We start from the raw sequence: 22,952 nt of genomic DNA, 5'->3' as shown, positions 1-22,952 counted from the left end.
TCTGTGGGTCTGGAGTGGCATCATGTTGTCAATGGCTAAAAATAAATTTTGAGATACAAGATGGTGTGTGCTCTAGGGCCACTCATTGGTAAAAGTGCTTGATCTGGAGTCTCCCAAATGACCTTAATTTAATTTAGTTGACATATATTTACTTTTATTCATCTACTAATCAGTGTATTTATGTAGAATAATAATTATGACTATTTTAGAATCAATGGGTAGTGAGAAAGTCTTCATAGTGCAGATGAAAGCTACATCATCATTTGGAAAAATAGTTGTGTCAGAATATGTTGCTGCTTAATATCTGAGCCACAGAAGTACAGGTACTAAAAAACACATAATTCTGGCTAATATTTGAATGCAAGTTACCCCAGCTCCTTGAGATCAGGAATCTTTCCATCCTTTTTACAGTGCTTCATGGAGTATTGCACCACTTCTTCCTCTGCCTCTGGCCATTGGTTTTGGGAGAGAGCAAGGAAAGTTTTCTTGAATTTCCTCACACATTTATGCTTCATCAGATGTCCAGAAAATCAGAACTGTGTGCTAAATTGCTTTCCTCTTTTTATTTATTTGACATAGAGCTTATGCCTTTTATCCAGTTTTCAGAAGAGTTTGTGATTAAAGGGAAATCTATGGGAAAGTGCACTTGATTTCATTATTCCTTGTAAATACTGATAGAATTGAGTTCATCTTGCTAGAAGTGACTAGAATTTCATACTGTCTTAAGAGCAAGCTTCATCAGCCTCTGCCTAATGACACCACCATTTAAAGAGTTTATGGAATTAAGTTCTGTGATGAGTTTTAGGACCTCACCACTTTGCCTTTGTTCAAATAGACAGATGTTGAATGGCAGGCTCAGAATACAATCTGAGAATGGAAAATGTTAAGAGATTAAGTAGTGGTGATGACGTGACGTTGCTGAACAGTGGCAGATGCTGCTGGCTTTATTACAACCAATAGAGAGCAGATTGCCCTTCCCACACACTGAGTATGCTTCTCTGGCAGGCTTTATACTATTCAAAGCCCCTTCTGAGGAGATTCTGGTCCAACGCATAATGTCGAGATCTCTTTCCTCCTACAGACATGCAGAGAGCTTATTCTGAAGTATTAAAAAAAACAAAAGTTAGAACTTGCATGCAGATTGTCACAACCACATTTCCATCATGGTAGTGAGAGCTGGAAAATAGCTGAAGCCTCTTTTGTACAGTGATGCATGAATACATTAACAGTTTAATCTAAAACTTCAGTGCTCAAAACAGTGTATAAATCACTCTACATGACATCATGGTGAGGGTATTCTGTACCAGTCAGTGCCTTTGGCATGGTTAGGTGTGCAGCCTTCCCTCCACAAATATGTATGAATAACATCATGGTCAAAAATAATGCCACTAACAATAGCATAAGATTTTATATCCTGACTACTTTTGATGACTCATCTAGTTTTTGCAATGAACAACTTTTACACCTCTTCTTATTGAGATGGGATGTTTTTACATTCAGTATGGGAATAGTCTTCCTTATATCAAGGTCTGATTCTTCACAGAGTGAAAATATGTACTTTTTCCACTTTCTGTGGACACTTTGGAGCAGATGGTAGCATATGGCATGTTAATCTTACAGCAGAGAAACTTTGTATTCTGTATGGAAAGAAGAGAAAAGGGACACAAGGGCTGGAGTGTGACATAGGTGCTGTGGGCAAGATAAGTAAATGAGAGAAGAGCTGAATGTGAAGAAGGAGAAGAGCATAATTATATATGTAGTACAATATGTTCCTGCTTCTGCCATTATTAAAGTGGATATGGTAGGTGGAACATTTCTAAAACCTGAGGCCTCATTCGTAGCATATTTACAGCAGTATAATTTTGGACTTCAGTGAAAGAACATTAAACTTGGGTGAACTATATGATCCTATCATCTAGTTGCATAGTCTGGTAAGGATGATGAATAGGCTCTCCAGGTAAATAACATCAAAGTTTTATTACAATAGAACAGATGGTATTTATGATGGAATAGAAAAATTCTAGCTGATCAAGGTACTTTGAAATGTGACAATGCCTGATGTTTGGGGCACTTTCCAAGGACTATAGCCTGTTATCCCTTGGATTTATTTTTTTTCAAACCACCTTTAAAAAGCCCTACACATGAATTCTAGAGAAAAGGAACTGAGTAAATAAGTAAAAGAGAGATTATGAATTTATTTATTTATTTATTTATGTTGTAATTATTTTCCATTTTACTATAATATTTTGTAACTTATAACATTCTGAATATGCCACTTGACTCAATGTCCTACATTCACAGATATTATTTCAAAACAGAAAAAAGATTGTTGAATGCTGCTCCTTACAATTTCTATTGATATAGGATCTTGACCACTCATAGAAGGTAGTCCTTTTTTCATGCTTCTGGTAATTCTGGCCAGCTACATTAATTTCCTTTAACTAATGTTCATTCATTATTTCATTAATTAACCAGATTCTTCTGATCTTAATGATCATATTTTGCTCAATATGATCTTTAGCTTCTGTGAATGATTTCCATGGAAAGGGAGGCTCTTCTCCTCCAAAGATGGGTGGAGAAAAAAAAAAGAGGCATGAAAAGCCTGTTAATTTCATTCCTTTGGTAGTCCCATCAGCAGATAAATTTATAGGTCTCTTTGTGGTCTAGTGTAAGAAAAGCCTGGCATACATCAACAATTTCATAGCAAAAAGTTTCTTGTTTGAATCTTTCCTGATGCATTCACTAATTATCTTTGTCTGCTGTGGATTAATGTTTTGGGAAGTTGATCTGAAATTGTGTTGTTAAGTCCTTACTTAATACTTCCAGATTTAAAATACACAAAAAATGTTGAGAGATCCTCGTAAGCTTTGCTCCTTCAACACTTAGCATTACTAATTAAACTAGGTGATGCCTCCAGGTTCACAAATGACCTCTAAAAGTAAATTTTTTTCCTAAAAATGGGAAGGTAGCAAGGACTGCTGTCAGTGCCCCTCTTGCAATTTTAAGGAGGAAGGTTCTTCAATCTTTTCAATAGAAAATGTGAGGAACAAACAAATGGCATTTCTCATAAAAAACACTCATCTTCACTTTCTGTAGTGTGTTTTACACAGGCCAATGAGAAATCTTTGCAAGTCTTAGTCCTGTGATGTAACTCTGTCTTGCTTGGCTGTGTCATCATTACCATCATCATCTTCCCCTACTGTTCACCTCTTCCTTGCATTGAATCACTTGTGGGGCTCTACTCTGAACCAATCTGGCTTTAAAACAAAACCTTCTCATGCACAATGAGGGCTGTTTTTCAAAAAGCCATATCAGTTCTGAGGGTCAGTCCACACTGTGGCCCCATGAACAGACGAGTTAGCCATGCATGGCAGGGAGCTAGGAGTGAGCAGGAACAAGGGAAACTGGGACATGAAACTCCTTGTTTCACTCAAAGCCTGAAGTAACTGCCTTCAAACTTAGGGATTACTACAACTGGCATGCAAGGTTGTGCTGGTGTTCCTACTGATTCATCTCTTTCAGTTGATGCGGTAGGAGCAAAGCTCAAACAAACTTCCCTTAAAATTAAACCAACATTCACTTCTTGAACCAACTTCACAGACAGACAGCAAGTCAATAATGCAGCCAAGAGCTCTGTGTGTGCTTCTGTCTGAAGAAAAGTAGCACAGAGGAAAAGAGGCCCCTAATTTAGTCTCCCAGTCTTGCAAGAATGTTTGAGATCCTTTTTGGCTCATGTAAGTGTTGTCCATCTCTGTGGAAAGTAATGCTCACAGGAAGGTGCAGAGAGGGAAATCTGTGCCTGTGTTTTTGTTGGTGATGGTTGGCATGCAGGTGGGCTCATGCACTATGGGCATTTTTCTCAGCCTTTTCTTGCTTAACCACTTGACACTCCAGTTAATAGAAAATGGTGGGAGAAATCAGGAAGAGGCTGGCTGGCTTCTGAAAGAGGCAGAATTGCTTGTTTACCTCATCTCCCATATGAAACCATTCCCTGTTTTTTTTTGAAAGATCAAAGAAAAATATGTGCAATTTTCTCTTCTCCTGTCATTGAGGTTTGAAAGCCTCATTCTGAAAGCCAGTTTGAACTCAATACCCTCCTGTTAAGCAGACTGACATTTGGATCAGACCTTCATAGTCAGAAACAAAATCAATCCCTGAGAATCTCTGCCTAAAATTTGCCTGGAGTCAAATGAATTAATAACTAAAAAGGCAATTTTCATTGCCATTGGAAACCATTTATTTTGCTGCACTGAATAGGGTGAAGAGGTGATGTATGCTGGAAAAACAGAACTGTACAGAGGTACAATTGAAACACAATAAGCCAAAAATATTGGGGGTGGCAAGGGAGAAATTTATTCTGGTTATGTAAAAGGTGTAATTTGCTTTTGAACACAGCCTTAAGAAATAAGACAGTTTGTTGACATTTTCTTCAGGCAGCTCTGCAGGTAAACTTTGAATGAAACTCATCATCAAAATCCTCTGGGTTGAACTTCACTTTCCTCCATTTAAATTAATCATAAGTGCATATAAAGAGGTGGTTCACATTCATTTCCTTGGGATGTGATCTGGCAAGCATAAGGAAAGCAGACCTTTTTTCCCTGCACATAAAGGTTATTTCACATGATTCCTTTCCTATTTATTCAAATGTGTCTGGTTAAAAGACTATTTTTGCCCCCCTCCTTTGCTCCTAAATAAAAAGTTAAATCAAAATTAGTCATAGTCTGTGAGAATAGGATGAAGAAATGAAGGAAAGAGCTGCAACAAGTTGATGTTAAATCAGTTGCTGGAACAAACTGTACTTAGATGAGGTCTTTCCTCCAGACTCTAGATTTTTCTCCCTTACAGACAACAATTGTATAATGGTCAAAAATATTATTTGCTTTTAGCAAAGTAATACAACTGAATTTTGGGTTAATTTTATTTGAAACAGACGTGATATTTTTTCATGCTTTATATGCAGAAAAAAACCGATATTGAAATAATGTGCCAATAATTTCTGTGCTAGTCCATGAAAATACTTTCCATTTCAGACAAAATCTATTTTAAAAAATTCGTTTCTGAAAATTAAAGAATTTCCTGTCTAAAGACTGGAGAGTATTCTATTCCAGCAATTTTAATTTTTTGCTGTTTGGAGTGTTTGGAGTATTCTGAAAGTTCTTTTAAACTGTTTCAAACATAAATTTTAAGATCAGAATGACCACAATTTGATATTCTCTTAAGCACATTAATCTTGTAGCAAAACTGAACAATATCTCTCATCTGAAAGAAAATATGGGAGGGGGGAAAAACTCAGTTAAAGTTCCAGTTCTATCTCATTGCTTGCTCATTTTTATTGGATGCTGGCAGCTGAAAGAGGGAGCCATTTTCTTGCCTAATTTCAAATATTTATTCTAGTCTCCCAGTTGTGAAAAGTGAGCAAATGCTAACTGGCAGCTGGGAATACTGAGACAGGAAAGTGAAGGAACGCTGAGTTAATGTTTGTGGTGCTCTGACAACATTTTCACACTGCTGCTAGGCTGCTCAGTCCAGCCACACCTGCTGTGAAGGATCTTGTCTGACCAAAAAATATAAAGTGAGGGGTATACTCTGCATTCTGTGAGTGCAGTGGGGATGAAAATTCTTAGGGAAAATACCATGAGACTGCAAAAGGAGTATGAGCAAAGAAATGTGCTATTCTAAAGCTTAAAAAGAAAATTAATTCTTAAAGGCATGACAGAAGGTAGACTTAGCTAAGAGCAAGTTATTTGAGTTGTCAAAATGTCATTTTGCTTCTTTTGTTTAGGGACTAAGTGTTTGAATGCCAATTTTTCAGCTACTTAGATTTTATAGCAACTTTTTGAAAGTTTCAATGTCATGAAACTTGCTTTCACTGAGAAGAAACATGGGAGTCCAGCAACCTCCAGCTACATCTTCCATTTTTCCACTGCTTGAGTCCTGGAAATGGCTCAGTTACTGTCCCCATGCCCAGGCTGCACCTCTTCAATCAGAGAGGGACCCATAAAGCTGATGAGGTTTGGAAATCTTTCAGAAAACCAAGTTTCACTGCATAGTGCTTACTGGGTCAGAGCAGTTTTCTGAAAGGTGTTCTTCTAAAATCAGATGCCTATGAGTAGTGGCAGTGATTTCTTTTCTCTATCCCACATAGATTTTTTGTCTTGAGATTAAAAGTATATGATATAGAACCGATTGGAAAACAGATATTCCATGCAATTAAAAAAAAAATACATTTCCTGAAATAAATTTTGTCCCAAGTCAGAATTCAAAGCTAAAATAACAACATTTTTTAATGAATAAAAACTCTGACAAAATTTAGAATTTGGTCAAAATAAACTGCTTGATGGGATTATGCTAAGAGTTGATAAAAGAAAATAGGATTTAATTTCCTATAAAAACAAGGAAAAAAGTGGATGTCCTGCACTTGTCAATATCTCTATGTATCAAAACTATATCATAGAGAGCTTAATGGTGCAGGAATTAAACCAATGATGCTTCAACATTTGAAACTTTATGTGCAGCTAAGGAGGAGAATAGATATTTACATTGGTCCATACATGAAGACCATTTCCTATGCCCATAAGAGCTAATTTGTGATTTCTTTGAAAGCTAAGAAAGGCCAAAAGGCTTGTGTGGGATCTTTTAAACTTTTCTGCCTTCCCTAAGGCAGTTCTGACTAGCTGATCCTTGAATTATGTAGGAGACAGTGATCTTGGAGGTGAGCCAAAAATTATAGACTTTGCTTTAATTTAGTTTGAAAGCCACTGGAGAGAGAATAATGTTGTATCCATCTTACTAAAATCTGATTGCAGGCTCATGATGGGGAGGCAGCCCATGCTGTAATGCACGGTGTTTATATCATTGTATTGTATGTGTATACATTAAAGGAGTCATTGGGAATGTTATTAAAAGAACAATTGCCATCTACCTTGGCAACTGAATTTGCAGACAATACGTTTCATAAATCACTGCCTTGTTTTTAAACAAACATAATATAACTCATAATTCTGAATATACTGGCTGGAAAAGAAAGTATTTAAGATTTCCTTTAACTGAGGGGTTTGATTTTTCTTTCTGGAAGTCTGACAACATTTATGGCTGGCCAGATACATGGTCCAGGTGATATATGTGAAAGCCTCCATATAAAATCAATTATATTGTCAAAGGGCAAACAAACAATGTATGGGGAATGGCTTTTCTCAAAGTGCAATATATACTTGAAGAATTGCAAAGATAGTATCTGGGGTGGATGGTAAATCATCACACTCAATGAGTGCCATGGCCAAAATCCAACCTAGCTGCTGAGAAGAGTGGAAGTATGAGGAAAAATCTTCCACAGACTGTTCCTCAGTCTGTTGTGATCTAGTCAGATGCTTCCTATTTTTTTACTAGGATTAGATGTTTTGTTTGTGCCTTTCCTTCTTGAGATAGATTTCTTTTAACTTTCTTGCTGAAGTTACTGGGAGTAGGAGGAAGAATAGAGGAAGTACTGCCAAAACAGAGGTGCAAATTCATAGTGAGAGGACTGTGATAAAGATCTAGGAAATTTCCTTATCTCAGTGAAGACAGCTACAGCAGGCAATTCAGTTGTCCAAGACAGTGATTCTGGAGTGAATAAGGGAAGCATATATAAACTATAGTTGATCACACATGGCAGAATCACAGAACATGTTCACCTTCACCAGATTTGAATTTATAGAAATCTGTTCTCCATATCTTATTTCTGCTGTGTAGGGTAGGTGATGACAGCTAGTTATCAGTACTTATTACTTAGGATGAAATATATTGTATATGATGATACACACAGTGCACCTTCACCTAAGGACCTCATACAGAGACAGAGTTGATTTCACTATCAGGTTGTCTGTTCAGACAGTGGATTACTCATTCTTCAAATGAAATAACCAGCTGTGTTTCTCCAACCTATAGCTCTTTATTATGATATGTTCTTCCAAGAGAAATGCTTCTCTTCCCAAGCATTGTTCTAATCTTTATTTTGGTGAAGCCAGGGCTTTAGTTCTCCTGTCACTTCTTTAAAGTGCATTTTCCAGATGTTGTTCTTCTAGTCTGAATTTTTCCAGTTTTGTCAAATTTATTTTTAAGAACATGTACCATTTTTTCTCAGAGAAATTTGTATTCTATTTCCTTCTTCACCTTGAAGTCAGGCAGAACTTAAGCACATAAAGTGATATTTCTTACTTTATTAACAAAACAAAATGGTGATGCCCTGTAAATATATACTGGGTTTTTTTCCCTTTGCAGTTATCTGCCTCCCTCTTATAATATCTTCTGCTTATCTGGCTTATCTCACTGTCCTCAAGGTTCAGTTGGGGTTTTTTAAACTCACTTTCTAATGTTTCTTTTCTGGTTGCATTTATTCTTTACTGCTACCCCTGGTTAGGTTTGATTTTTTTTCCTCTTATCCTTCCCTGGTCAAAATAAGACTACTGAGCAACTTCAGGTAGATAATTTTATAAATATGACAGGATGTACTGATGAACTTTTGGTTCATGTGACCCTGACTGTCAAGCAATGCAGACCAAGCCCTGGATAAAATAAAGGCCATCAAAATTACACACTGTTTTAAAAGTTGTTTTGCCTGGAGAATCCAGACTTAGTCCAGATGTATTCTAAATTTCAGGCTTTAAAGTCCATATTCTCCTTTTAAAATATATTATTCTAACTAAATATATTTTTCAACAAGCCTACATTCCTAAAGCCTAGTGTATTGCAGTTGTTACATTTGCAAATTTGTCATTTAGTGCAAAACAGAACATTTTTATACATGCAAGCATAGCATTGAAGGTGAAAGATAAACTGAAGATCTTCCTCTATTTTACTTTCAACTAGCTTCATACCCAGCTTCAGTCTCAATTATGTTAGGATAGGGCTCTTGAACACAGTATCTGTTGCACTTGAAGAATCCAGCACCATCTCCAGTCCACCTTCTCTCCATCAGGTTGTTTTGAATATGGTTCTTGTAACCAAGACGAGTGAGCAGCCTTGGAGGAGAATGTGGACATGCTCTTGGGGCTGTTCCCTAAATTTCAGAAAATACTGTAGGTGTCCATGATCTGAGAGCTCTGCTGAACGGGCAGCAGAGCTGCATCCTGACAGCAAATGAGTCAAGATATATTTAAGTGTGAAAAAGGAGCAAAAGCTCCTTTCCCATTCCAAACTTTGGAAGTTTTAAATGGGATCTTATACCTTTGTTGATGGAGAATAAGCAGTGAGTGTCAGCTCCTTTCCCATTTCCATGATGGCCTTGAATTTCAGAGAAGAATTTTATCAGAAGTTTCCAAAGAATTCCAGGGAAGGAAATAAATAAAAACTTGTAGCTCCTGCTCATTCGGTTTTTTGAGTAGAACAGAACTTCAGGTTCCATTTGATAGGTAAAAAGTTTTCCCTTTTTCTTTCATCTTTACTGCAAAATATACATGACTCAAATCCTTTTCACATTAACAGAAGCTTTCAAAAAGATTAGGATATATGCCCAAAATAGAACTATGTGAGAGTACATATTATCTTTCCAATATAAGCTTTTTATATGTCTTCAATCATCTTTATATATAAAAATGGTTTCTTTGTTTTTTTCATTCCTGCAGCACTGCAGATGTGAAGTTGCCTTGCTCATTTTCATGCATATGCAAAATACAAGTGATTGTCTGACCTGTTTATTTTCCTAAAGGGAAAGTATGAGACAAACTCAAATTTAAGGGGTCTAAAAAATGTTAAAGTTGGATCAGATGCTCCCTTTCCCTGGCTTAAATATCTCTCTTGAAAAGCCACTCTACAGGGTATTTCTATGCTCAACTTCTTATTTTGGCACATTCATGCCTTCTGAAAAGAAGTTGTTATGTAGACAGTTTGTGTCTTACTGGGTATGGAGTTGAAGACTTTTTTCACTCAGATAGAATTTCTATGGAGGATTTTTTTTTTTATCTGAAGGTATTTATGCAAAGCATGTCTGTCATCACACTTAAGTTGTTCAGAATAAAACATGTGGTGCAGCATGCATTCAGAGATCTCAACCTTATGGATTTTGCACAGAAGATAAACTTCTGCAATTACTGGGACAAGCTAGGAGCATAGTATCTTCTGGTAATCTACCTTAGATTCAACTGAGCTGTGTAAGTTTTATGGTTATAACAACATCCTGCCATGGAATTTTATTGAGAAGTGAGAGTTGCTTGACCTGTAGACTTACTAATTGCCCATTTCCTCCAGCTTGTGAGGAGTGGCATGCAAACAGGCTAGGCACAGGAGACAAGGTAATGAGAAGAGCCTCAGTCACTCATGGTGAGTTATGCCCATGTCAGGCTGTGGTGAAGCCTCTCCAGTTGCATGCAATGGCATGTTCATCACACTCAGCCACATTAGGAGAGGGAAGGCTCTTGTGTGCTCTACTCTGTGCTGTGGACCTGCCTTTGCTGCTTGATGAACTTGTGTCTCTGTGGATGGAAGCACAGCACTCTCTTTTACAGCCCCCTTCAAGAGTGGCAGTCAAATCAAATCCCCCAAACCAGGAAAGTCAGCCTGAGAATACAGTCCATGGAGAGGAAGACAGGGGAATGGCTGCTGGAGGAGGGAGTTTGAGAGGGTTTATGTGGAAGAGAGAGAGCCAGTTGCATGCTCTTCTGGACTATCTGTGTGGCCCTGATGAAATTGTAAATATTGTGTCAAAGTCTCATGATGGAGAGACTGGTTCAAATGCAGATTTGGGCTGTACCATTGCAGTGTGGTGCTCAAACTCATCAGCCCATTGGGAAGTATGGCATGGGACACAGCACTCTGGAGCTGAGCATCTCAATGAAAAGGCTGGATCAGAGCTGCACACTGTGCCTGCAGTCCCATCTGTAGCCTGGTGGGGACATGCCTTCAGCCATCTGCAGGGGGACTGCTTAATGATTTTATAATGGTTTGGCATTTTGTAGGCTGAGCATTGGCACACAAGGGCGTCTCTGAAGCATTTGTTCCTAACACCCACATTTCAAGTGTGTGATGGAAGTGTTGTGAGGAGCAGTACTTGGGAGGGAAGGGACACTCCAACACTACCTCCAATGTGGGGCAGAGAAACTAACAGGCATGTAGTTTGAATATGTTTCTGTAACCAAACACACCTTAGAAAAGGTGCTCTACATGATGGAGAAAAAGCATCTTGGTTGACAGACCTCCCCTGGAAGAGAGAAAGAGAACACTAGAAACATGGGGCAATGAAAGCTGTAAGCCTAGTTCCTATTTCTCTTTTACACAAAAACTTTTATCTGATTCTGTTTTTTTCCCCTCTTGAACAGTTGGTAGAGTGGGTGTTACATCCAACACCTCCATGTGACAAATCTCAGCCTACAAAATACTGACATGTTACATTTCATTAACCATATGGGACCTAATTATGCTGACAGTTAAAATACAGGTGCAAGTCCTACAGGACCTGTTTGCTGTTTGTACATGAATTACCTATAGAATTTTACAGTATGTTTGCCTACACAAATCAGAAGTTCATTTGGCATTTGCAGTATGGGTGGCTTCATAATATCTAGCTGAAGTAAAAGATAAGTTTTACTCACAAGTTTAAAGGGTTTCGAGGAGAAGGGGCATCATCTGTGTGTGCTAAAAAAACTGTCAGAGTCTTCCCAGGAAGTATTATTTCAGCATTTTGCAGTCATGTCCATAAATCTGGCCAAAGGTAGCCAGATTCTTTAAAACAGCAGAGCACTGACATCCTCTGTCTACAGACGACCTGGAACAAAGTGGCCCCAATTTGGCAGTGCTCCCCTTGCCCTGTCTGTCCTGCTGAGATGTTGGCTCAAAGACATGAGCACAACATAATGGCACTTGCAGCAAGTTCATTGCAGATTATTTTGTCAGGTGGGCTGTAGAAGGGCAGGAGAGTGAACTCTGTGCAGGTTCTATATGAGTGCTAAGAGGGCTCTTAGCAAGAGGAAGAAGAATAAGTGAAGGAGAAACACAAGAGTACAGGATTAAGAGAAACAAATTGTAGAAATAGCAATGGTGCTTAAGATGAATTGCTTCACTGGTACAATTTCTAGACATGAGTACTTAATATACCCTAGTCCCTATTCAGAAAATGCCATTTGAAGCCCTGAAATACTTCATGAAGTTAATATAATTTTATTACTGGGAAACCAAAGGCCTGAAAGCTGTCATGCTGTACTGGAGGACAACCAGGGAACCCATCTGGTTTCTCAGACCTCTATTCTTCCTTGAGTTGGGTTGTCTTTCATGTTGATGGTCATGACCTGTAACTATACAGGAGGTGCCACATTTAACTGTTGTATGTGTAACACAAGGCCTGAAGTTGTTCTTCAGACAGAAGTAAAAATGCAGTGAAGTGCTCAGTATTCCTGAAGACAAAATTAAATTTCAAGCTAAAGCAAACTAAGGAATACAGGAGTAACTCAGAATGGTGTTTGCATTTATAAGCAGTTGATTTGTCCTAAATATATCAAGTAGAAATGACTGAATTTTGCTTTATAAAATGACTTTTCAGATCAACAATGTTCATACCTTCTCATAAGTTGATGGCTTCTCTAATGAAAAATGTGTAATTTTGATATGATCATGGTAGAGGTGCTACTAGCTTCATTTGAAAAGCAAAAAGTAGTAATTACTTCACAGTTTTATAGAATATAGAATATAATTGTGATAATATTTGAGTGATTTTTGGGTTTATTTGTTCTCTACATTAGAGTAAAAATGTATTTTTATAATGTTTTCCTTATGTTTTTTATGTGGAAAACAGGTAAACATTTTATAGTGAAAAGAGAGGATTTTTTAAAATGGAAAATGTTTTTCAAAATAGCACGAGTGGGTTTTTTGTGCATTTTCATCTTCTGTTGGTGGAATTTGCTGTAGTCTTATCACCTAGTGCCCACAGCTCTGGACATTCACAGGTGGGACATAATATGCCCAATGGCTGTTTTTGCTGTCCTCTAAAAATAGCAATAGTGAATTTGCAGTGAAACTATTTCATTAATCTGCATTGATATGTGAGAAGACGTTCTGACTTCAAAGATCAGCACTTTGCCATGCATGCAAAATTTGCTGAATAAATAATTAGACTGATTGCTTTGGGTTTAAATATAATTTAAAAAGTATTTGGGGCACCATACCGAGTAATTACATATAACAGAGGCACAGGGAGTTAGTCAGATTGTGAAGATGATCTATTTAAGAGCTTTGCTTGAAATGAGCTATGTATAAAATGTATTATTCTAAGGTCCACAATGGTTATTGACCCGGTATAACCTTTGCAACTGAAAACTCTACAGAAAGTTACCAAGTGATGATTTCTGATGGGAAAGATCTTGTAATAAGAAAGGATATTTACTGCACTCTTTCTAATCACATGCTACTTAAAGCTGTGAGCAGTTTATAAGCAATCAATAATTGTTTACCAATTACTTATGAACAATATACTGGCTAGATATCTAACATTTCTAATAGAAAAGTAGTAGTAAAGCAGTTGAAAAAGTATCAAACAAAGTCACCAGACCTATCTGTGAATAAAAGAGCTGTGGAAAAAGCACCCCTTGGGTGTTCAGAATAATTTTTAGTCTGAGCTACATTGCCTTGACTCAGTGCTGTACATGTATAGTGTCCTGTCCTGCATTTCTTCACTATACAATTTGTGAGCACAGGTAGTGCCAGTTTGTTCAACAGAAACAACAAGAAAGAAATGAAGATTTCTTTCCCAGGCAAGAATTGTTTTAGGGTTTGTTTTTTTTTCCCCTACCATTATTTGCTGTGATTCTGTTCTTTACTTATTTGCACTGAAAGTTTTTCCTCTCTTTTTATGCATTTGAATAGCATCTAGCATCCAGGTACCATGACCTTAGCTGGTGCCCATACACATCATTATAAGTCATTTGCTAAAAGAATTACCATTCCCAAATAGTAGCACTCACAGTCACGACTTTACTGTTAGAGCCCAAGTCCTTTCCTTTTATCAACAATTTTTATTTCTGTAGTCCAGAGAGTGCAATGGAGTTGGACTAAAAGTGATGGCAGTTTCAATCCATCACATACTCTGCAGGGTTCTGGTTCAGCAAGTGCTCTGAACCCTTTTGCTATTTTTACTCTGAACAAGTGATCAGCCTAAGGAGCAGCAAATCAAAAAACATCCTTTTCTGATAGACAATAGACTTCTATTGTTTGACAAATTTTTAATATTTTCTGTTAGAACAAGAGCAAGAACTCTTCCTGCTGATTGAAGGAATTGCCTGCTTGCCTTAATTACATGTTTTGTCAAGAACTCTTATTGTGTGTAGCAATCAGTTTATTCATTTTCCTCCCTGCAATACTTTTCTCTGAGCAAAACCACTTGACTCTTTGGTCTTGATTGAATCAGAAACAGGTATATTACTGTAAATTCTGTAAAACCAGCACCTTGGAATAAAATTGTTGTTGGGGAATACTGGTGGTTACTGATATGTTTGTTCTGCATATTTGTGTAGTTTAGTTGTAATATGCTGGTGGCTCAAAATTGTATCTGTAAATTATACCCTCGTGGAACTTGGGGCACTATTCCAGTTCCACCTTATGTTTCTCTTATTTCTGAGAGCAATTGTAGACTTTTTGAAATAGATTAACCTGCAGTTGTTTGGAACAGGAAATGGAATTTCCTTGAGCATGTGCATACCAGAAAATAAAAAAGACCAATGGCTGTGCTCAGGCACTGCACTTCCTAAGTGTTAACTCATCCCCTGCCTTAATTATGGACTGATGCAGTCACCCCTCTACAAAGCAAAGCTGCTACAACAAAGGCTGGAGCTAAGCAGTGCATGCAGAATAATTTGTGCTGCTTGTCCTTGTTCTGTCCATTCTCCCATTGTGCAGAAGCCCCTGCATAAACATAAAAAGGCAGCATTCTTCTTGGGAGCTTTACAGAAGTAAATGTCGTGGAATTCTGATTTTTCAGTTGCTGTGCCTGAAGAATCTCAATTTGCTTTTTCTTGAAAAGCTGGTTAAATCTGATCATACCAGACCTGCATATTTTGAATACTTTGTGATTCATGCTGTCTCCAACTGTGCCTGGAAATTATTTGGGACAGTTCAGGCAAAAATGATTCCAGGGACTATTATAGCAATTTAATATTGTAGAGAATCGTTATTCATAGGTAGTGAATGTTCTCTGATGATGAATATACCAGTATAAATATTACCTTTTTTTCTTGATAAATACCTTTCTTAACCTGCAGGCATATATTAAACAAAGCAGTTAACAGTAGAAGCACAAACACAGGTTTTTTATTCCATCTGAATCTACATACTCCTCTTTGTTTTTCAAGGATCTTAATTTCTTTTCAGCTCTCTACAGCTTGTTGAGATATTTAGGAGCTGAAAATGTATTATTATTAAATGTGCTTTGTTTTATTGGAGTGAATAATGAGACACTAAAAAATGCTGTGAGCTTACTCAGTTTTAATTAAATGAATATATTTTGTATAAACATTACCTTATTGAAAGAGGACTCATTTCCGAGGAAAAGGTGTTTGAGAAATTAAGAAAGATAATGGATTATATAAATTAGTCTACTCAGGATCAAGGAGTCAAATACAAAGAAGAGGCATTAGCAAAAATGGTGATTATGATTCTATGGTTCTGACTTTCTTATGCCAGTTAATGATCTATTGGAATGGGATCGACTGGTAATGAATTTTCCCACTGGAGTAGAGGGAAGAGCTTATGAAACCCTTAAGGAAATTTATTTAGATAATGTATCATGGATGTCCAAAATAATAATGAAGTAAAAATTGTAAAAGTCAAGAAGAATTAAGTCTCAAAAAGTAAATAAAAACAGATAGCTAAAGTCTACCATTGATGTCTGCAAAATTAAGAAGAACAAGAACAGATTGAGTCAACATTAAAAGTAATTCCATCTTGGTCCTAGGCCAGAACAAACATTTCTTGGCATAAAAGTCGTGGAAAAGATGACTCTATTTCATTTTTTTCAAGCTGCTAACTAAATTGTCCTAAAGACCCTGTTCACACAATGCAGAGTCACTTCTAGGGGTGATTCAACTCTCCATTTCAGTTAACTCTTCATTAGTGATAGCTGCCTTCCTAACTCAGGGTCTTTAGAAAAATATTTCAAATTATATGTGCTGAATAACAGACTTAATAAAGATGGACACTTTAGAATATGAAGGCAAAGGCAAATTGATTGGCAGGAAGGATGATATGGAAATGGGAAGGATGGCAACTGAAGTGGAAGAACAACTCTTCAGTAAAATTAAAGGCAGTGTGAGATAATTACGGTCCCAAAAGATTATTATTTGAAAAATTATAAATCTGGCAGCAGAGTTTAATCTGGAGGGAGTTTTAGACCATCTTTTGGGTGTTTTTCAAAGAAAATATTATTTCAGGAATGGGACTGTAATACAGGAGAATAGCATGGACAATGGATATTATTTAATGCATGTTTGTGTGAGTGAAATGACTTCATTATCCACAGATCATGTCTGTGCAGTATGTTTGCTTTCAAAAAAAAGTTTTTAAGAGAAGATAATACAAGTAAATGTAAGATCCTGGATATATGTTACCCTTTTTTCAAGGGATCATTGATTTTAATTATTTTCTCCATAAAGGGAGAGAATATAGTTTAGATGTACTGTGTTAAGGTTTGTTAGGCTGATGTAGTGCTACAGAGGAAATTAAGGTTAGGGTTTGGGTTTCATAGCAGCTGGAAACGACTGTGAAACTGAGATGGGCAGGAAAGTGGGTGAAATGGGAAAAGAAGGTATGAAATCACATGAGGTTATTGTCAGCAGTCTTCAGTGATCAGCACTGGGGCTGGTTTTTGTAACGAGTGCTTTTGTGTCTGATGTAAGTATAATCAGCCTACTCCCTGGGATTTTCTAATGGTATAAAAAATATTAACCAGCAGAAAGGAAAAGAATAGCAGTTGTACAAAAAGAATTGGGTAGTTTTGGAGACTAGGCTAAAAGAAATTCTACCAGGCACTTAAAATCTTCTCTGTCTTTAGGTGTCTAACCTAAATAGTCTAACCAGGACTATAGTTATCCTTAGCTCTGCCTGTGTATCAGCTAAGAAATTCTGAAACCTGCCAGGGGAGGTTAAAAATTTTAAGTGGCTTCCAGAGAAGTTCTGAGGTGTGTCATGATCTTTATTGACTAAGTGTGAAGCCTAGTGTGATGAAGTTTCTGTTTTACCTTCCACAAATACTCTTTTTTCCTTACTGAGTATTGTTCATTTCTGTTGTTTCCCAGGACCTCAGCACTTAGGAAGAGAGAGTGCAGGAGAAAGGAGAATCACCATAAAGATATGAAAAAGGCAAATGGAATCTTGGAGTGGAATTTATTGAAAAATAGAATATTTGTCCTTATGTACAGGATTCTGTAAATTATCATCTGATTGTTGAAGTCTGGACTTCATTAACATCTGGGGAAGAGAGAATTAAAGTAGGGACAGCTGCACAGGAGAGTTATTAATGCAATCTGAAAGGGCCTCTCACAAAACCAGAGCCTTAATGATTTGTCTTTATTTAGTGGATGAAAATGAAGCTTTAATAATACAATTAATGTTATTAAATACAGCACATTGAATGGTTATTATGTCTGAAAGAAAAATGCTAAATAAATCCAGGCTGAGTATTAGAAGGATTTTCATCTCTCAGGTGAATGTGACCTAGAATAACCCCACAATGGATAAACTTTTTGTTCAAACTGCAGCTGATTTTGAGTAGTGGTGCATGCCTGATCTTCAAAAGTATGACTTTATATACTTTGAAAGATAAAACTGCATAGAGGTGTATCTTAAAGCATATTTGAAAGTGGCAGCTAGGAGAGGAAAACACATATAAAAAGATTGGCACAGTTATTCTTGATGAGGACAGTAATACAATGAATTTTCAGATTACCATATTTTTACTTCCCTGAGAATAAACACTGGCATTAATGATGATTGAAATGGGCTGAGCTGCATGGCTGTAAGTGGGAGGAGAGCAGATATTTATAAACTGGATAAAAACCCTGATAATGGAACAGAGGTTATAGAGCCTGATGTTAAAACTGTGCCATCACTTAAATAAACCAATAGCTATGCCATGCTCAAGTTAGATAAGGAGGCCAGAATAAAATGGTCTACTATTCAATAAAGAGGTAATTTCTCTTAAACAGGGGTAATTTCTGTGTCCTGTTCTTCATTCCCCTGTGCCCTTCTCTTTTTATACTCAAGTGTGCAATAACAAGAGAAAGCAGTATTGAATGAAATGTAGTTTTGTGCATAGGAGGAACTTAAAAATCCTAAGGGAAGAATTTGATATATTTGAGCTGCCTAGTGTGCTAATTAGAGCTTGGAGGGAAAAACAATTGATCAATAAAGTTTTCTCAGTGTAGGAAAAGGAAGTTTCAGGAAAGTTTCAGGGAAGTTTCAGGGAAGGGAAGTTTCAGGGAAGGGAAGGGAAGTTTCAGGGAAGGGAAGTTTCAGGGAAGTTTCAGGGAAGTTTCAGGGAAGGGAAGTTTCAGGGAAGTTGAAGGGAAGGGAAGTTTCAGGGAAGTTTCAGGGAAGTTTCAGGGAAGTTTCAGGGAAGTTTCAGGGAAGGGAAGGGAAGGGAAGGGAAGGGAAGGGAAGGGAAGGGAAGGGAAGGGAAGGGAAGGGAAGGGAAGGGAAGGGAAGGGAAGGGAAGGGAAGGGAAGGGAAGGGAAGGGAAGGGAAGGGAAGGGAAGGGAAGGGAAGGGAAGGGAAGGGAAGGGAAGGGAAGGGAAGGGAAGGGAAGGGAAGGGAAGGGAAGGGAAGGGAAGGGAAGGGAAGGGAAGGGAAGGGAAGGCCCACACACCTGAGTTGTATCTTAGTGTATTCCTAATGTTAGGAGAGAGACTGGATTTTTTGTGTGCACTGCAGAATCCTTGAAGGCTGGTTCTGGTCTGGGGTAACTTCATAGCTAGATATTCTCTTATTCAGATGGGATCACTAGTGTTAACAAGGGGAAGTATTGTTATATTTGGGGATTTTAACAAGAGGATGGTACATCTTGCAGCAAGTTTCCCAGATGGGTTGTAAAATCTCCAACCTTGGAGAGATTCAAGGCTTGACTGGAAAAGATCCTGAGCAACTTGATTTAAGTTGCTCCTTCTTGGAACAAGGGGTTGGACCAGAGGACCTCCAGATGCTTCTTCCATCTTCATTTATTCTCTGGTGTAACTGTTGTGTGCAAAAAAAGAGCAAGGATATAAATACTATATTGAATTTTGATTTATCTTAATTTTATTCTTCTCCTAATCTAGTATTTTAGGGATCATAATAGTCTCTCAAAAGACAGACTGTGATTCCTTGTTTTGTGAGAGGGAGGGATACAGGATGAGAGTGGTCATAAGATATTCCTAAACCTTGCTTTTGAAGCAGGACTTCTGAATCCTGCACAAAGGCTGGATCAGCAGGTGGGCAGGGGGGTACTGATCTCACTGACAACCTGTGGGATGGGCATGGACATCTCTTACTGATCTGGGCCAAACTGGGATGGAGCTGTGGGTACAGTGTCCTCCCCACTGAACTGTGTCTGAATTAATTCAGTCAGATATGAACTTTCTGCAGCAGATACAGAAAAGTTTCCTCACAATGTACTCTGGGCATCTTGAGGAAGGTAGGTGGAGAAAATTAATTTGTTGTCAAGAATTACATGTTCCTTTAGATCTGAACATGTGAATATAAACAGTGCTGAGATTTGCAGGCCTGTGGTATCTCTCTTAGATATCAAACAATAGTTTTAGAAAGCTGAAAAAAAGTCAAGATGGGAGGTAGGCATATTGGCTGTGGGTTGGTATGTGGTGCCAATCTGCTGCTAAGTGTTATTTTTAAATTGACCTTTTATTATCTTCTGTAACACTGGAAATTAAAGTTGAAGTGTAAAAACCCTTTACTTTTAACTGTTAAAGAAATTTGTGTTATGAGAATCTTAGGTTGTGTGTTTACAGACACTATAATTAAACTGGGGCAGAGTGGGATTGTCCCATTCCAGCCTTCTCAGGAAAATGAACTAGAGTTTATATGGGCACTGCAGTAGGACTAAAGAGTTTTCTTTATATCCATTTGGAAATCTGTGTGTATGCATTCACATTTGCATGTCATTGATCCCTCTGTCTGTGTGGAGTGACTGTGTGGTCACTCAGGTCTGTATTCCTAGGTGACACAATTATCAGTGCTTGTGCTGGGAGCTGTACTGAAGTTTTCTGCCACCCTTGTTAATGCTGCAATGATTCAGGGCTGCTGATTTTTTTTTCCCCCGACAAATGTGGTCAGACAGCAGGCAATATTTCACTGTGTCAAAAGACCTTAAGGATTCTACCTTGAATAAGTGACATTCACTGAGAAATCTGAAAGATTTTTTGGATTTATCTATGATGAGTAGATATAAACAATCCAGTGGATATAAACTAATTGACTTTTATGAGTAATAAGTGGGGCAGACCTTTTTAATGGGTCCCACATATCTACATGTTTGTAAATAAATGTACACATATTTATTACATGAAATGATTAGGGTTCATTCCAAAGCTCAAAAAAACTGCATGGGACTATTATAGCCAAATGCAAACATGTAGAAGAAGGTAAATGTATGTAAGGAAAATGAGGTGCAGAGGAAGTAGTAATCTGTGTTCTGTTTGTTTTCCCTCATCTGCACTTACTTTTCCAAATATAAGGGCAGAGTTTCCTCTTTTCTAGGCTAGCCACTGCCTGTCAGACAGGAAGCATAAGGGCAAATTTCTACCCATCCATGAGCAGAACCTAGTGAATCATGTAGAGAACACACTATGGCTGATTTCTGTGTATTGCTGAAGACATGGCTCCTTTACCTACTCTCCCTCAGACAGGCTTGGGGGTTGTGAGTTTTTACATTGCTCCACAAATTTAAATGCCAGAAGCCCATCTGCTCAGACACTCAGATCTTTTGCATAACACAGGTCATGAGATTTTACCCAGTAAATCAAGCTGTGGAAGAAGTCATCCCTCCCTTTAATTTGAGGGTTATCAAGCCCGTGAGCTTGTGACTAAAGCTGCGTATAGCTAATGGAAAGAAATTTGGTCTAAATTTAAGGTCTCTAGGAGATGATTAATCAGATACATCCTTTAATTATGTTGCAATGGTTAATTACTCTTGCTGTTAAAAGTTGTCTTGCTTCCAATCTGAATGTGTCTGTCTCCATGGAGACATTCTTCTGTGAAAGAATAGGGTGCCATGACCTCTCTCTTCATAGAGGTTTCCATTTGTTTCCTTTTTTTGTGGACTGCTTGTCTTAATCTTAGGCTACAATCATTCCAGCTGATGGATGCATCCTGATAGCTTGGTGTAAATACAGATCTCCTTTAATCAAGGCAAAAAATGTGTTTTAGATTTACATGAGCATGAGGCACACCAAAATCTGCTTCTCACAGTTCACATGCTTCCCTTAATAGCTAGAAGAAATTGTTATATGTAAAACATGCCTCGATTTGGCTTCCCCTGAACAAACTTAATCAAAGTTTCCAGTTTTGATTTCCATCAAACTTGGCTATCAGCCTCAGGGAGCTCTGAGCTGTGTTTGCCAATATCACAGTTTTCACCTTCATAAAGACATATTGAAAAAGAAATTAATTTCTCTCAGGGAGGGGCTTGCCTTTTGCTGAAACCAACCTGATTTTATCATGCTGTGGTGTCACAGATCAATTACTCATTGGTCAGTACTTATGTCATGAGGTACCTGATGAAAATAGCAATTGACTCCTTTATTTTAATAATTTATTTTCTGCAGGTGATTTACTTGTGTAAATTACTTCAGGTTTTGAAATCTAGGTTTCTGAGCCAGAGACTACTCAAGATAGTCCTTAATATATTTTTACCTTCTCCTCTGTTGTCAGCATCTTCTGAACACACACTTACATTCTGTTCAGGCTCAAACCAGTTACCTTGCATAATCCAGCACTTGGGAGCTTTGACATAGGTCTGTCTCTGACTAAGTTTGACTGAAACAATCATATTTAACTACATGACTACGTATATTTTTCTTCTTGATAAATCCTGTTTAAAATACCAGTATAAGTATAGTCAGTGATTAAAAAATGTTATTTTTATTGACATGGCATACACTAGATAGAATTGACTAGTGGCAGAGATGCTCAGAACCACCGTACTTTGCATGTACTCTTACCCAAATATCATCCACTGGCTGCATGAGAGGCCCTTAAAACCAGCAGCATACTGGTTACTGGTTCTTGTTCTGGAAAGGGTTTTTTCATTTATTTTCATTTATTATGTTTTTCAGATTCCATTATTTCTCTCCATGGAGATGAGGGTTTTAAAATTACCTCACACAGGCAACATCCAGGGAATTTGTGAATTGGAAAGGGTGGATAGTCTAGGCTGATTTCCACTGATTGCTTACATAGCATCTTAATTTACTAATGATTTCAAAAGCATTGAGTATGACATTACACCTTGGTAATAACCCAGTCTGCAATCTGGTCAGCTTTAGTACAGCAGTTAAAAAATACTGGTTCTAATAAGATGTCTAGAAAAACAGAAATAGCCTCACAGCTTGTCCATAAAATTCTGTTTATCCCAGGTTGTAATGTGTGATAATGTCTCACAGCTCATATTTCAAAGGGATCCTGCTGCTGAATAATTTGTACCTTTATTAGTCTTCCTATAGCTTCCAATAGATAGAAATAACCTGATGCCAAGGTGTACCCAGCCACAGCCTGTATGCAATGACAGGGGTGGAGAGGTACAGAAAGTGGTGCTGAAGCATGCCCTGAAAGAACTGGGATGATCCCAAAGTCCTTTCTGGCTGTCAGTTCACCAGATAAATCTATATTTTATTTAATACCTTTAAATTCTGTCATTATGACTGTTAGTTTTTGTACAGGCATTCAACCTTTATCTTAAACTTGAAAAATTCTTGACACTGCTGTCCAAAATAATAAATTTTGGAGGGTTTTTC

General features: G+C 37.6%; 1 protein-coding gene across 3 annotated transcripts in view; it reads left to right on the top strand.

Moving 5' to 3' along the window:
* Positions 1-22,952, top strand: part of GRM5 (glutamate metabotropic receptor 5) — a 246,626-nt gene that overhangs the window by 9,449 nt on the left and 214,225 nt on the right. The window lies entirely within an intron of this gene.

Source organism: Oenanthe melanoleuca, chromosome 1 (assembly GCF_029582105.1).
Source record: "Oenanthe melanoleuca isolate GR-GAL-2019-014 chromosome 1, OMel1.0, whole genome shotgun sequence".
Lineage (NCBI taxonomy): Eukaryota > Metazoa > Chordata > Aves > Passeriformes > Muscicapidae > Oenanthe > Oenanthe melanoleuca.
The sequence above is the reverse complement of the archived record's forward strand: the minus strand, read 5'-3'. Positions and strand labels throughout refer to the sequence as shown.